This window comes from Oncorhynchus mykiss, chromosome 6 (genome assembly GCF_013265735.2).
Source record: "Oncorhynchus mykiss isolate Arlee chromosome 6, USDA_OmykA_1.1, whole genome shotgun sequence".
In the NCBI taxonomy this organism is placed as follows: domain Eukaryota; kingdom Metazoa; phylum Chordata; class Actinopteri; order Salmoniformes; family Salmonidae; genus Oncorhynchus; species Oncorhynchus mykiss.
Genome location: NC_048570.1, coordinates 12,019,241 through 12,032,687, shown reverse-complemented (window position 1 = coordinate 12,032,687; position 13,447 = coordinate 12,019,241).

Below are 13,447 nucleotides of genomic sequence, written 5' to 3'. Positions count from 1 at the left end.
CTTGGGCCGTAGTACAAGGTCCCCAAACGTGACAAGCTGTGTACATGGAATCAGTGTTAAATGAAGACAAATCTACTGCTAAGTACTGTAGTAACAACCATGGCAACTAGACTGTCAGGACAGTATTTAGTCTTATCTGACAATTACACCAACTAAACTGAATCAGGACAGTATTTAGTCTTATCTGACAATTACACGGGGCAAGGTGATGCAATTCCACTGATTCTCTGAGCAAATGGAAAATGTCAAGCCTAAATTCCATCCATCTGTACTCAGAGAGTCCTCTTTTGATCTGTGCCAAGGCTGCCCCTCTCTGATATCCGGAAGGATTATTCTCCAAATCTCTCTCAAATCCCTAATCTCATTTATCCCCACGGCACACCAAAGGTGTTCTCGCTGTGTGTGTGTCAGTCAGTCAGTCTCCCACTACTTGTGTCCAATATATGTCTCAAACAAAGAACAGTAGCACAGTACTGATGCAGCACCACATCGCTTTCACAACATTCTAGGATCATGTTATCTTCAATGCTACCCTAAATGATGGACAGAATAGAATCCTTTGAACATCTACCATATAGATGTTGCTCTGAGCTGCTGTTCACTCTCCTGTCTCTCCCAGGTGTACCATACGTTCCTCTCTCTGCTTTGTTGTTCAGACAGTAACACTGTGACAGTGGAAGTGTTAGCAGGCTAATGAGCTTAGCTCTGTCTCCCACCTGAGGCGCTGAACCATACTGGGCTGATTGAGCTGCGGCTATCTGACAGAAACACCTGGCTGGCTCTGTACACCTCTGTCTTCCTCCCATCGTCCTCTTCCAGCCCTGCTTCCACACCTCCCCACGCTGCACACGGCTGATAGCACAACTCAGCCCTGTCAACACGCAGGATAATCAGGAGCCGGGGATTCTGGGTAAGCCGTGATAATCCCTCAGATGGAATATGGAAAGCATCACAGTTATTCAATGGGATACAGATAAAGGTAGAGGAAAAGTGTGTGTGTGTTGGGTGCTGGTTGTGTGAAGGGAGTGTGTGTAGTGTTTGTTTCGGTGCTGGTTTTGTGAAGGGAGTGTGTGTGGTGTGTTTGTGTATAATATGTCTGCCAGCTGTGTGTATGTGCATGTGAAATTGACAATTTATTTCAGGGAAAGAAAGAAATATGTATTCAGAGCCCTCCAAATCCCAGAGAAGGTACTACTGCTCGACACCCTTCCACAGTAACTTCCTATTAATATTAAGTCAATCCCCAAAAGCCTAATTTAGTCAAATGCAAAAGAGGATTCACATTTCACATTCTCATCTTAATTAAGTAACAGCTGTGGATACTGTACCACTAAAGCACCTCTGTCAGACAAATCTCATGAGCCATATAAAATCCTATCTTAATTTGCTGCTTTGTAGGCTAATAATTATGCCATATACTGCGTGTGAATGTCGTGTTAATGGCAGTCTATAAATGTCTGAGGAAAGCAGAGCGTCAGATGGAGAGAAGAAATAACGCTAGTTTGAAACCTTAATAACCTTTTTCCTCTTTCATCTCTCTATCTTCCTCTCTCTCTCTGTCTTTCTATGTTCTCTTCCTTCTCTCATTTCTTCACTACTGAGGCGATTAGTGTAATCAGCTGGCTGTGAGAATGATGCCGTTATTAACTGGTCTACTGTCAGGAGGCTTTCTGGAGCAGTGGATGATTGTGGGAGCAGGCAGGGATTGTGTAGCTTCATTTCAGATAAGTGGCTAATCACTAAATTACTAATTGCCCCTTTAGTCTAAGAGGGAGGCAAAGAAATCCATTTTTACTCCATGTCTCTTCGCTACAGAGGTAATATACAGAGAATATAACCTACAGACATGGAGCACACACCTCATCCCCCTACCCCCTAAATACCTGTCCCTCTATGTCCCTCTTCTCACTCACTGCTACTCTTCATGAGTTTCTGATGTGTAGACTACTTTCATCAATGATAAAGCCCCGACAGAGCTCATCAATCAGTGTTCAGAGTCAATGGGCTTAAATTAAGTTGCTAGCCGGGCAATCTGATATATTGATTTCTGCTACACACACACACACACACACACACACACACACACACAGTGAGTAGCATAAACATAAATCCAATGACATTCACACGATATAGAACTGTGCAGATAGATACTTATCGCTTCTCACATCAGACTTGAGAATCAATGTTTCATCAACATAAAACACCCTTGACAAGAGACGAAAGGTTGAAACTTTTGATTGAGCCCAAAAGACATGAAAACCCTGCCGTCTCTCCGAGAATCTCTCATCTTTGTGTTTAGCCTTGGCGTTCTCCCGCGCGACACCAACTCATAGTCATCTAAATTATGTGAAACCTTGATTAATTATGCTTGGGGAAATAATCCCCAACAGCTATGGAGCCTGAGCCCAGCAGACCCTCCCCAGGGCCCAAATTTCGAGGGTTTTAATCGGTAAAATATGTGCGCGCGACGTCGCTAATCTCAAAGTAATCTCACACTTTTATTTTTATTTATTTTATGGGATTTCACACAGCCACAGATCAGATCTGATTTGCGTAATCCTCTGATTCTGATAAAACAAACGTTTGTCCTTCTGTTAAAATAAATGTCATCTCCCTCTATGAAATATTCAAAAAATTCCCCATGATTCTACCTCTGAGGTGATATTAGTGTAGGTGAACCAGACATCTGTTTGTTAAACCGCAAGTAATCGTCCTGATGATATTATGATAATCATAAATGTATTAACTACATTAATTGTAACTAGTCAGTGAAAATATCTGTATATTTGTGTGTGTGTTTGCACTAGAGGAGTGCATCTGTGTCTGCGTGCATCTCTGCATATGGATGTCTCTCCGATGAAACTCTAGCGGCTCTTCCACTGACCTCCATTTTCCGCTTAGTGAGTTTAGTGAAATCCTTGGTGTGGAGAAGTGGTGATAAACTGGGGAGGAGAGAGGGAGGGGAGGGCAGCCCGGAGGCGAGGAGGAGGGGGCACGCTCTGCTGACTCCATCACTCCTGGTGAGGGTGAGTTAAGGTGGAGACAGACCCTGGGCCTGCCTCCATTATCATCTGCCATCTCTCTCCATCCACCCCCTTCTCTCTCCATCCCCCCTTCTCTCTATCCTCCCTCCCAGTCCACTCGCTCAGTCTCATCTCTTGTCTCTCCATCTCTCTCTCACACACTGCTGCCAGATTAGAGCTGGTGAATCGATGCTGCCTCTGCCCTCACTAAATGCTCTACAAGCTCCATTGGCGTTTCAATGGCTACTGTCCTCTCTGCTACTGCCCTCTCTGCTACTGTCCTCTCTGCTACTGTCCTCTCTGCTACTGTCCTCTCTGCTACTGTCCTCTCTGCTACTGTCCTCTCTGCTACTGTCCTCTCTGCTACTGTCCTCTGCTACTGTCCTCTCTGCTACTGTCCTCTGCTACTGCCCTCTCTGCTACTGTCCTCTCTGCTACTGTCCTCTCTGCTACTGTCCTCTCTGCTACTGTCCTCTCTGCTACTGTCCTCTCTGCTACTGTCCTCTGCTACTGTCCTCTGCTACTGTCCTCTCTGCTACTGCCCTCTCTGCTACTGTCCTCTGCTACTGCCCTCTCTGCTACTGTCCTCTCTGCTACTGTCCTCTGCTACTGTCCTCTCTGCTACTGTCCTCTGCTACTGTCCTCTCTGCTACTGTCCTCTGCTACTGTCCTCTGCTACTGTCCTCTCTGCTACTGTCCTCTCTGCTACTGTCCTCTCTGCTACTGTCCTCTCTGCTACTGTCCTCTCTGCTACTGTCCTCTCTGCTACTGTCCTCTGCTACTGCCCTCTCTGCTACTGTCCTCTGCTACTGTCCTCTCTGCTACTGTCCTCTGCTACTGTCCTCTGCTACTGCCCTCTCTGCTACTGTCCTCTCTGCTACTGTCCTCTGCTACTGTCCTCTCTGCTACTGCCCGCTCTGCTACTGCCCGCTCTGCTACTGTCCTCTCTGCTACTGTCCTCTCTGCTACTGCCCTCTCTGCTACTGCCCTCTCTGCTACTGCCCTCTCTGCTACTGCCCTCTCTGCTACTGCCCTCTCTGCTACTGTCCTCTCTGCTACTGTCCTCTCTGCTACTGTCCTCTCTGCTACTGTCCTCTCTGCTACTGCCCTCTCTGCTACTGCCCTCTCTGCTACTGTCCTCTCTGCTACTGTCCTCTGCTACTGCCCGCTCTGCTACTGCCCGCTCTGCTACTGTCCTCTCTGCTACTGCCCCCTCTGCTACTGTCCTCTCTGCTACTGTCCTCTCTGCTACTGTCCTCTCTGCTACTGTCCTCTCTGCTACTGTCCTCTCTGCTACTGTCCTCTCTGCTACTGTCCTCTGCTACTGTCCTCTCTGCTACTGTCCTCTGCTACTGCCCTCTCTGCTACTGCCCTCTCTGCTACTGCCCTCTCTGCTACTGTCCTCTCTGCTACTGTCCTCTCTGCTACTGTCCTCTGCTACTGTCCTCTCTGCTACTGTCCTCTGCTACTGTCCTCTCTGCTACTGTCCTCTGCTACTGTCCTCTCTGCTACTGTCCTCTCTGCTACTGTCCTCTCTGCTACTGTCCTTTCTGCTACTGTCCTCTCTGCTACTGCCCTCTCTGCTACTGCCCTCTCTGCTACTGTCCTCTCTGCTACTGTCCTCTCTGCTACTGTCCTCTCTGCTACTGTCCTCTCTGCTACTGTCCTCTGCTACTGCCCTCTCTGCTACTGTCCTCTCTGCTACTGTCCTCTCTGCTACTGTCCTCTGCTACTGTCCTCTCTGCTACTGCCCGCTCTGCTACTGTCCTCTCTGCTACTGTCCTCTCTGCTACTGTCCTCTCTGCTACTGTCCTCTCTGCTACTGCCCTCTCTGCTACTGTCCTCTCTGCTACTGTCCTCTCTGCTACTGTCCTCTCTGCTACTGCCCTCTCTGCTACTGCCCTCTCTGCTACTGTCCTCTGCTACTGCCCGCTCTGCTACTGTCCTCTCTGCTACTGCCCTCTCTGCTACTGCCCTCTCTACCAATCACTCAATCATCCTCACTGTCTTCCTCCTAATGACTCAGTCATTTTCTCTCTCCATCTCGCTCTTTGTGATGTACACTACCGTTCAAAAGTTTGGGGTCACTTAGAAATGTTATGGTTGTTGAAAGAAAATCTAGTTGATCTGAAATACAGTGAAGACATTGTTAATGTTGTAAATGACTATTGTTGCTGGAAACAGCAGATATTTTTATGGAATATCTACATAGGCATACAGAGGCCCATTATCAGCAACCATCAATTTTTAGGTCCTACATCTGACACCAGCTGGTATAGAGGTCCTGGATGGCAGGAAGCTTGGCCCCAATGATGTATTGGGCCATGCGCACTATCCTCTGTAGCCCCTTGCAGTCGGAGGCCGAGCAGTGACCGTACCAGGCGGTCCTCAAATCCTTTTTGAGGATCTGAGGACACATGCAAAATCTCTTCAGTCTCCTGAGGGGGAATAGGTGTTGTCATGCCCTCTTCACAAATGTCTTGGTGTGTTTGGATCATAATAGTTTGTTGGTGATGTGGGCTCTCAACCTGCTCCACTACAGCCCCGTCAATGAGAATGGGGCGTGCTCTGCCCTCCTTTTCCTGTAGTCCACGATCATCTCCTTTGTCTTGATCATGTTGAGGGAGCGATTGTTATCCTGGCACCACTGCCAGGTCTCTGACCTCCCTATAGGCTGTCTCATCATTGTCGGTGATCAGGCCTACCACTGTTGTCGTCGTCAAACTGAATGATGGTGTTGGAGACGTGCTTGGCCATGCAGTCATGGGTGAACAGGGAGTACAAGAGGGGACTGAGCACACACCCTTGAGGGGCCCCCTGTGTTGAGGATCAGCGTGGCAGATGTGTTGTTACATACTCTTCCACATGGGGGCGGCCCGTCAGGAAGTCCAGGATCCAGAGGGAGGTGTTTAGTCCCAGGGTCCTTAGTGCCCTCAAAGCTCATCACTAAGCTATGGTGTTGAACGCTGAGCTGTAGTCAATGAATAGCATTCTCACATAGGTGTTCCTTTTGTCAAGGTGGGAAAGGGCAGTGTGGAGTGCAATAGAGATGGCGTCATCTGTGGATCTGTTGGGGCGGTATGCAAATTGGAGTGGGTCTAGGGTTTCTGGGATAATGGTGTTGATGTGAGCCATTACCAGCCTTTTAAAGCACTTCATGGCTACATATGTGTGTGCTATGGGTCGGTAGTCATTTAGGCAGGTTACTTTGGTGTTCTTGGGCTAGGGACTATGCTGGTCTGTTTGAAACATATAGGTATTACAAACTCAGTCAGGGACAGGCTGAGAATGTCTGAAGACACTTGCCAGTTGGTTAGCGCATGCTCGGAGAACACGTCCTGGTAATGTGTCTGGCTTATGAATGTTGACTTGTTTTAAAAGGTCTTATTCACATCAGCTACGGAGAGCGTGATCACACAGTCGTCCAGAACAGCTGGTGCTCTCATGCATGCTTCTGTGTTGCTTGCCTCAAAGCGTGCATAGAAGTGATTTACCTCATCTGGTAGGCTCATGGCATTGGGCAGCTCACGGCTGTTCTTTCCTTTGTAGTCTGTAATAGTTTGCAAGCCCTGCCACATCCGACGAGCATCGGAACCGGTGTAGTACGATTCAATCTTAGTCCTGTATTGACGCTTTGCCTGTTTAATGATTAGTCAGAGGGCATAACGGGATTTATTATAAGCGTCTGGGTTAGAGTCCCGCTCCTTGAAAGCGGCAGCTCTACCCTTTAGCTCAGTGCAGATGTTGCCTGTAATCCATGGCTTCTCGTTGGGGTATGTACGTACGGTCACTGTGGGGACGACGTCATCGATGCATTTATTGATGAAGACGGTGAATGATATGGTGTACTCCTTAATGCCATCAGGAGGATAGAGTTATGGTCAGATTTGCCAAATGGAGGGCGAGGGAGAGCTTTCTACACGTCTCTGTGTGTGGAGTAAAGGTGGCCTAGAGTTTTTTCCCTTAGGTTGCACATGTAACATGTTGGTAGAAATGAGGTAAAACAGATTTAAGTTTCCCAGCATTAAAGTGAATGGCCACTAGGAGCGGCGCCTCTGGATGAGCATTTTCTTGTTTGCTTATGACCTTATGCAGCTCGTTGAGTGCGGTCTTCGCACCAGCATCGGTTTGTGGTGGTAAATAAACAGCTAGAGAAAAATATAGATAAGCTGTAGACCACGCTATTTACCTAGAGTTTATCATGAGATACTCTACCTCAGGGGAGCAAAACCTTGAGACTTCCTTAATATTAGATGTGTTGCACCAGCTGTTATTGACAAATAAACACAGACCACCACCCCTGGTCTTACCGGAGGCAGCTGTTCTATCTTGCCCATGCACGGAAAACCCAGCCAGCTGTATGTTATCCATGTTGTCGTTCACTGCCCTGGGGCATTGGGATATTTTTTTTAGACCAGAGGAAAGAGTGCCGCCTCCTGGCCCTCCTCCACCACTTCCAGCAGCATCTGGTCTCCCATCCAGGAACTGACCAGGACCAACCCTGCTTTGCTTCAGAAGCAAGCCAGCAGTGGTATGCAGGGTGGTATGGTGCTGGCATAGTATCAGTGTCTGTAGTATAGCAGCGGTACCTGGAGTATAGTATCAGTATCTGGAGTATAGTATCGGTACCTGGAGTATAGCGACAGTACCTGGAGTATAGCAGCAGTATCTGGAGTATAGTATCAGTATCTGGAGTATAGTATCAGTATCTGGAGTATAGTATCAGTATCTGGAGTATAGTATCAGTATCTGGAGTATAGTATCAGTACCTGGAGTATAGTATCAGTATCTGGAGTATAGTATCAGTATCTGGAGTATAGTATCAGTATCTGGAGTATAGTATCAGTATCTGGAGTATAGTATCAGTACCTGGAGTATAGTATCGGTACCTGGAGTATAGTGACAGTATCTGGAGTATAGTGACAGTATCTGGAGTATAGTATCAGTACCTGGAGTATAGTATCAGTACCTGGAGTATAGCAGCGGTGCCTGGAGTATAGTATCAGTATCTGGAGTATAGTATCGGTACCTGGAGTATAGCGACAGTACCTGGAGTATAGCAGCAGTATCTGGAGTATAGCAGCAGTATCTGGAGTATAGTATCAGTATCTGGAGTATAGTATCAGTATCTGGAGTATAGTATCAGTATCTGGAGTATAGTATCAGTATCTGGAGTATAGTATCAGTACCTGGAGTATAGTATCGGTACCTGGAGTATAGTGACAGTATCTGGAGTATAGTGACAGTATCTGGAGTATAGTATCAGTACCTGGAGTATAGTATCAGTACCTGGAGTATAGCAGCGGTGCCTGGAGTATAGTGACAGTATCTGGAGTATCAGTATCTGGAGTATAGCGGCAGTATCTGGAGTATAGTGACAGTATCTGGAGTATAGTATCAGTATCTGGAGTATAGTATCAGTATCTGGAGTATAGTATCAGTATCTGGAGTATAGTGACAGTATCTGGAGTATAGTGACAGTATCTGGAGTATAGTATCAGTATCTGGAGTATAGTATCAGTATCTGGAGTATAGTGACAGTATCTGGAGTATAGTATCAGTATCTGGAGTATAGTATCAGTATCTGGAGTATAGTATCAGTATCTGGAGTATAGTATCAGTATCTGGAGTATAGTGACAGTATCTGGAGTATAGTATCAGTATCTGGAGTATAGTATCAGTATCTGGAGTATAGTATCAGTATCTGGAGTATAGTATCAGTATCTGGAGTATAGTATCAGTATCTGGAGTATAGTATCAGTATCTGGAGTATAGTATCAGTATCTGGAGTATAGTATCAGTATCTGGAGTATAGTATCAGTATCTGGAGTATAGTATCAGTATCTGGAGTATAGTATCAGTATCTGGAGTATAGTATCAGTATCTGGAGTATAGCGGCAGTATCTGGAGTATCGTATCAGTATCTGGAGTATAGTATCAGTATCTGGAGTATAGTATCAGTATCTGGAGTATAGTATCAGTATCTGGAGTATAGTATCGGTACCTGGAGTATAGCAGCGGTGCCTGGAGTATAGTGACAGTATCTGGAGTATAGTATCAGTATCTGGAGTATAGTGACAGTATCTGGAGTATCGTATCAGTATCTGGAGTATAGCGGCAGTATCTGGAGTATAGTGACAGTATCTGGAGTATAGCAGCGGTGCCTGGAGTATAGTATCAGTATCTGGAGTATAGTATCAGTATCTGGAGTATAGTATCAGTATCTGGAGTATAGTATCAGTATCTGGAGTATAGTATCAGTATCTGGAGTATAGTATCAGTATCTGGAGTATAGTATCAGTATCTGGAGTATAGTGACAGTATCTGGAGTATAGTGACAGTATCTGGAGTATAGTATCAGTATCTGGAGTATAGTGACAGTATCTGGAGTATAGCAAGAAGTATCTGGAGTATAGTATAAAAATCTGGGGCATAGTATCAGTGTCTGTAGTATAGAGGCAGTATCTGGAGTATAGCAAGAAGTATCTGGAGTATAGTATAAAAATCTGGGGCATAGTATCAGTGTCTGTAGTATAGAGGCAGTATCTGGAGTATTGTGGCAGTACTTCATTATAGTACTATGGTGTTCTACAGTAATAAATAAAAGCTGCTACTGTGCGTTTCTAACAGGCCCAGAGTGGCAGAAACATGTTACTCGTCACTGAAAGGAATAATCCCTGAAAGAGATAATTGCTTCCTCTTCCTTGTCTTTTCCCCCACTTTTATTCCTCTCACTCTCCAGCCTAGTGATTACCCCTCGTTAAAATCAGAGTAAAACAGTGTTAGCGCCGATCGTTAGGGCTCTTCTGCTTCTCACACGCTCAGTCATTACCTCTTACTAAATGAATGGCCTTTGAGGAATGTTATTCTAGTTCCAATTAGCTCTCAAAGATTGGAGGAGAGCCAAGCTAGGAAAACACACACAGATGAACACACACACAGTTGCACACGTACACTCACACAGTCAAGGCACAGACTCAGAACAGCAGCTAATGGCTATGGCAAATCTCTCAGGGAACTCAAGAGCTTTAGACTACACATTGTAAATCCCTCTCCGATTAGTGAATTCACACACCGCTCCAAACGACTGTTTATCTGCCACCAATTACCACTCACAGCCACCAGAGACCTTCACTATACAAATAAGCTCTACACATGCACATATGCACGCATGAATACCTACGTACACACACACCCACACAGTCTTAACAGCAGATTGCTAGGTGTCTTATCTGTCCATGTTAGTATGACGGGAGGATTTAGTCACATGACCTGAGAGACAGGAGCAGTCAGGCACCAAAACTCATTTCCACCTTCAAAGAGTCTCTTATCTCTTCAGACTGCTCGCCATGTGTGTTTGTGTGTGACAGTGTGTATGTGCGAGAGTAAGTTGAGATTTTATGCAGTTGCTGTCTGTATATACAGTACTGTATATTTGTATAGCTCAAATGCATTTAACATCAAATTTAATAGGTCTGCCCTCTGTCACACACACACACACACACCCCAAGGTCCCAAGGTGTGCTGCCTTGCCACTCAACTGTGGTTGCCAGGGTGATGTAATATGGCTCCTACTGTATGGTCACCTAGCTTGGCACCATCACCATGGCGACTCCAGATGCAATCTTCCTAGCCAATCAAATGGTTGTGCTGACCTGTGGAGAGCAGTGGGCCAGCCTGCGACCTGGCCTTCAACGCTACACTAATCAGAAACGCATTAGGCTAATCCTACAGAACTCAACAGTAGCACCACACAGATGGCAATAAACTGCATTATTAATAATAAACACAGACAGCATAAGCAGCTTTATGATGTATGACAACATTATACTGTCAACATTATCCATGAGATCTTACTTTTTTTCCCACCATGTTATGTTATAGCAGTGTGTGTGTGTGTGTGTGTGTGGGGGTGGGGGGGGGCAGCAGAAATCAATATATCGGATTGCCCGTCTAGCAACTTCATTTAAGCCCATTGACTCTGAACACTGATTGATGAGCTCTGTCGGGGCTTTATCATTGATGAAAGTAGTCTACACATCAGAAACTCATGAAGAGTAGCAGTGAGTGGGAAGAGGGACATAGAGGGACAGGTATTTAGGGGGTAGGGGGATGAGGTTTGTGTGCTCCATGTCTGTAGGTTATATTCTCTGTATATTACCTCTGTAGTGAAGAGACATGGTGTAAAAATGGATTTCTTCACCTCCCACTTAAAGACTGTAAAGGGGCAATTAGTAATTTAGTGATTAGCCACTCGTCTGAAATGAAGCTACAAAAATCCGTGCCTGCTCCCACAATCATCCACTGCTCCAGAAATATCTGAATTAAGTACTTGAATATATGATATTTAAAATAAAGTATTTTCAAATAGACCGCCCAAAACAAGTACTTATCTAATTCGTAAAAACCAATTGGTCTGCCAAATTGTATTTGATAGTATTTGAAAATACTATTGTCAAACACCTGGGTTAAATGCATGGGAGTGTATTTCAGTCTAAGAATTTGAGTATTCCCAAATAAAATATATTTGAATACTTACTTCAAATGTATGTGAAAGTAATTGAGATATTTGAAATAGCATTTTGACCCAGAGCGAGAGTACATTCTGTGCATTCGGAAAGTATTCAGACCCCTTGACTTTTTCCATAGTTACATTACAGCCTGATCCTAAAATTGAATATTTTTCCCCTCAATCTACACACAATGCCTCATAATGACAAAGCAAAAACAGGTTTTTAGAAGTCTTAGCAAATTTACACAAAAAACTAACTGATATTACATAAGTATTCAGACACTTTACTTTGTTGAAGCACCTTTGGCAGCTGCCACCACCGTGCTTCACCGTATGGTGCCAGGTGTCCTCAAGACCTGACGCTTGACATTCAGGCCAAAGAGTTCAATCTTGGCTTCATCAGACCAGAGAATATTGTTTCTCATGGTCTGAGAGTCCTGAGACTGTCATGTGCCTTTTTACTGAGAAGCGGCTTCTGTCTGGCCACTCTATCATTAAGGCCTGATTGGTGGAGTGCTGCAGACATTGGCTGTCCTTCTGGAAGGTTCTCCAATCACCACAGAGGAACTCTAAAACTCTTGTCAGAGTGACCATCGTTCTTGGTCATCTCCCTGACCAAGGCCCTTCTCCCTCGATTGCTAAGTTTGGCTGGGAGGCCAGCTCTATGAAGAGTCTTGGTGGTTCCAAACTTGTTCCATTTAGGAATGATGGAGGCCACTGCATTCTTGGGGACCTTCAATGCTACAGAAATGTTTTGGGACCCTTCCCCAGTTGTTTGCCTCGACACAATCCTGTCTTGGAGCTTTACGGAGCTTTGACTCTAATTCCTTCGACCTCATGGTTTTTGCTCTGACATGCACTGTCAACTGTGTGAACTTATTTCGACGTGTGTACTTTTCCAAATCATGTCCAATCAATTGAATTTACCACAGGTGGACTCCAATCAAGTTGTAGAAACATCAATGATGATCAATGGAAACAGGATGCACCTGAGCTCAATTGAGTCTCGTAGTAAAGTCTCTGAATACTTATGTAAATACATTTTTTTTAAATTACATTTTAATTTTTTTTTTTAAAAATGTAAAAAATTATATATTTTTTTACTTTTCGCTTTGTCATTATGGGGTATTGTGTGTGTAGATTGATGAGGGGGAAAAAGTATGTAATAGACTTTAGAATAAGGCTGTAATGTAATAAAATGTGGAAAAAGTCAAGGGCTCTGAATACTTTCCAAATGCACTGTATCAGTGTTTTGATCCAGTGAAACGTGTTCCATGACTGAGTGCCATAGAGTAGTAGGAGGTCGAAGGGAATTGTGATGATCTGGCATGTCTGTTTGTGAGGGTTTACCAAGCGCTCCATACACAAATGGGAGTTATGCTAATAGGTAATGACTGGTAGTTAAGGCCATAGAAATACAATGAATAGAACAGACTTGGAACCTCTAACCCTGGCAATTTGACTGGTAAACTCATGAGTACACTCACAATGGCTGCCTGGTATTGTGTTGCAATAATTTCCATGGTAGTGTATAATGTTAATTCAAAATATGCTAATTGATGTGGCTCATGCAATTTAATATATGTTTTTGTAATGTCAGTTGAGTTGATAAAAAAAAAAAATCACAGCACAGATTGATGGGTATACTTCCTGCTTTGCTCCTATGGGTAGTCTCACAACGGTCGCCATTCCACCCATTTTACCATCATTGATTTGAATGGGGACGCCCATTCTATTTCTATGGTTAAGGCATTCTGTGGTGAAGATTATCCAGTTCGAGATTATAGTCCTAGATGGAGGCTTAATCCAAGAATGGTGTGCCATCAGTGCTTTTACTCCAGAAGACTTAATTTGTATGTGGTTTTGGATCTATGGTGAGAATAGGTGGCCACTTAATTTCTAGATGAATACT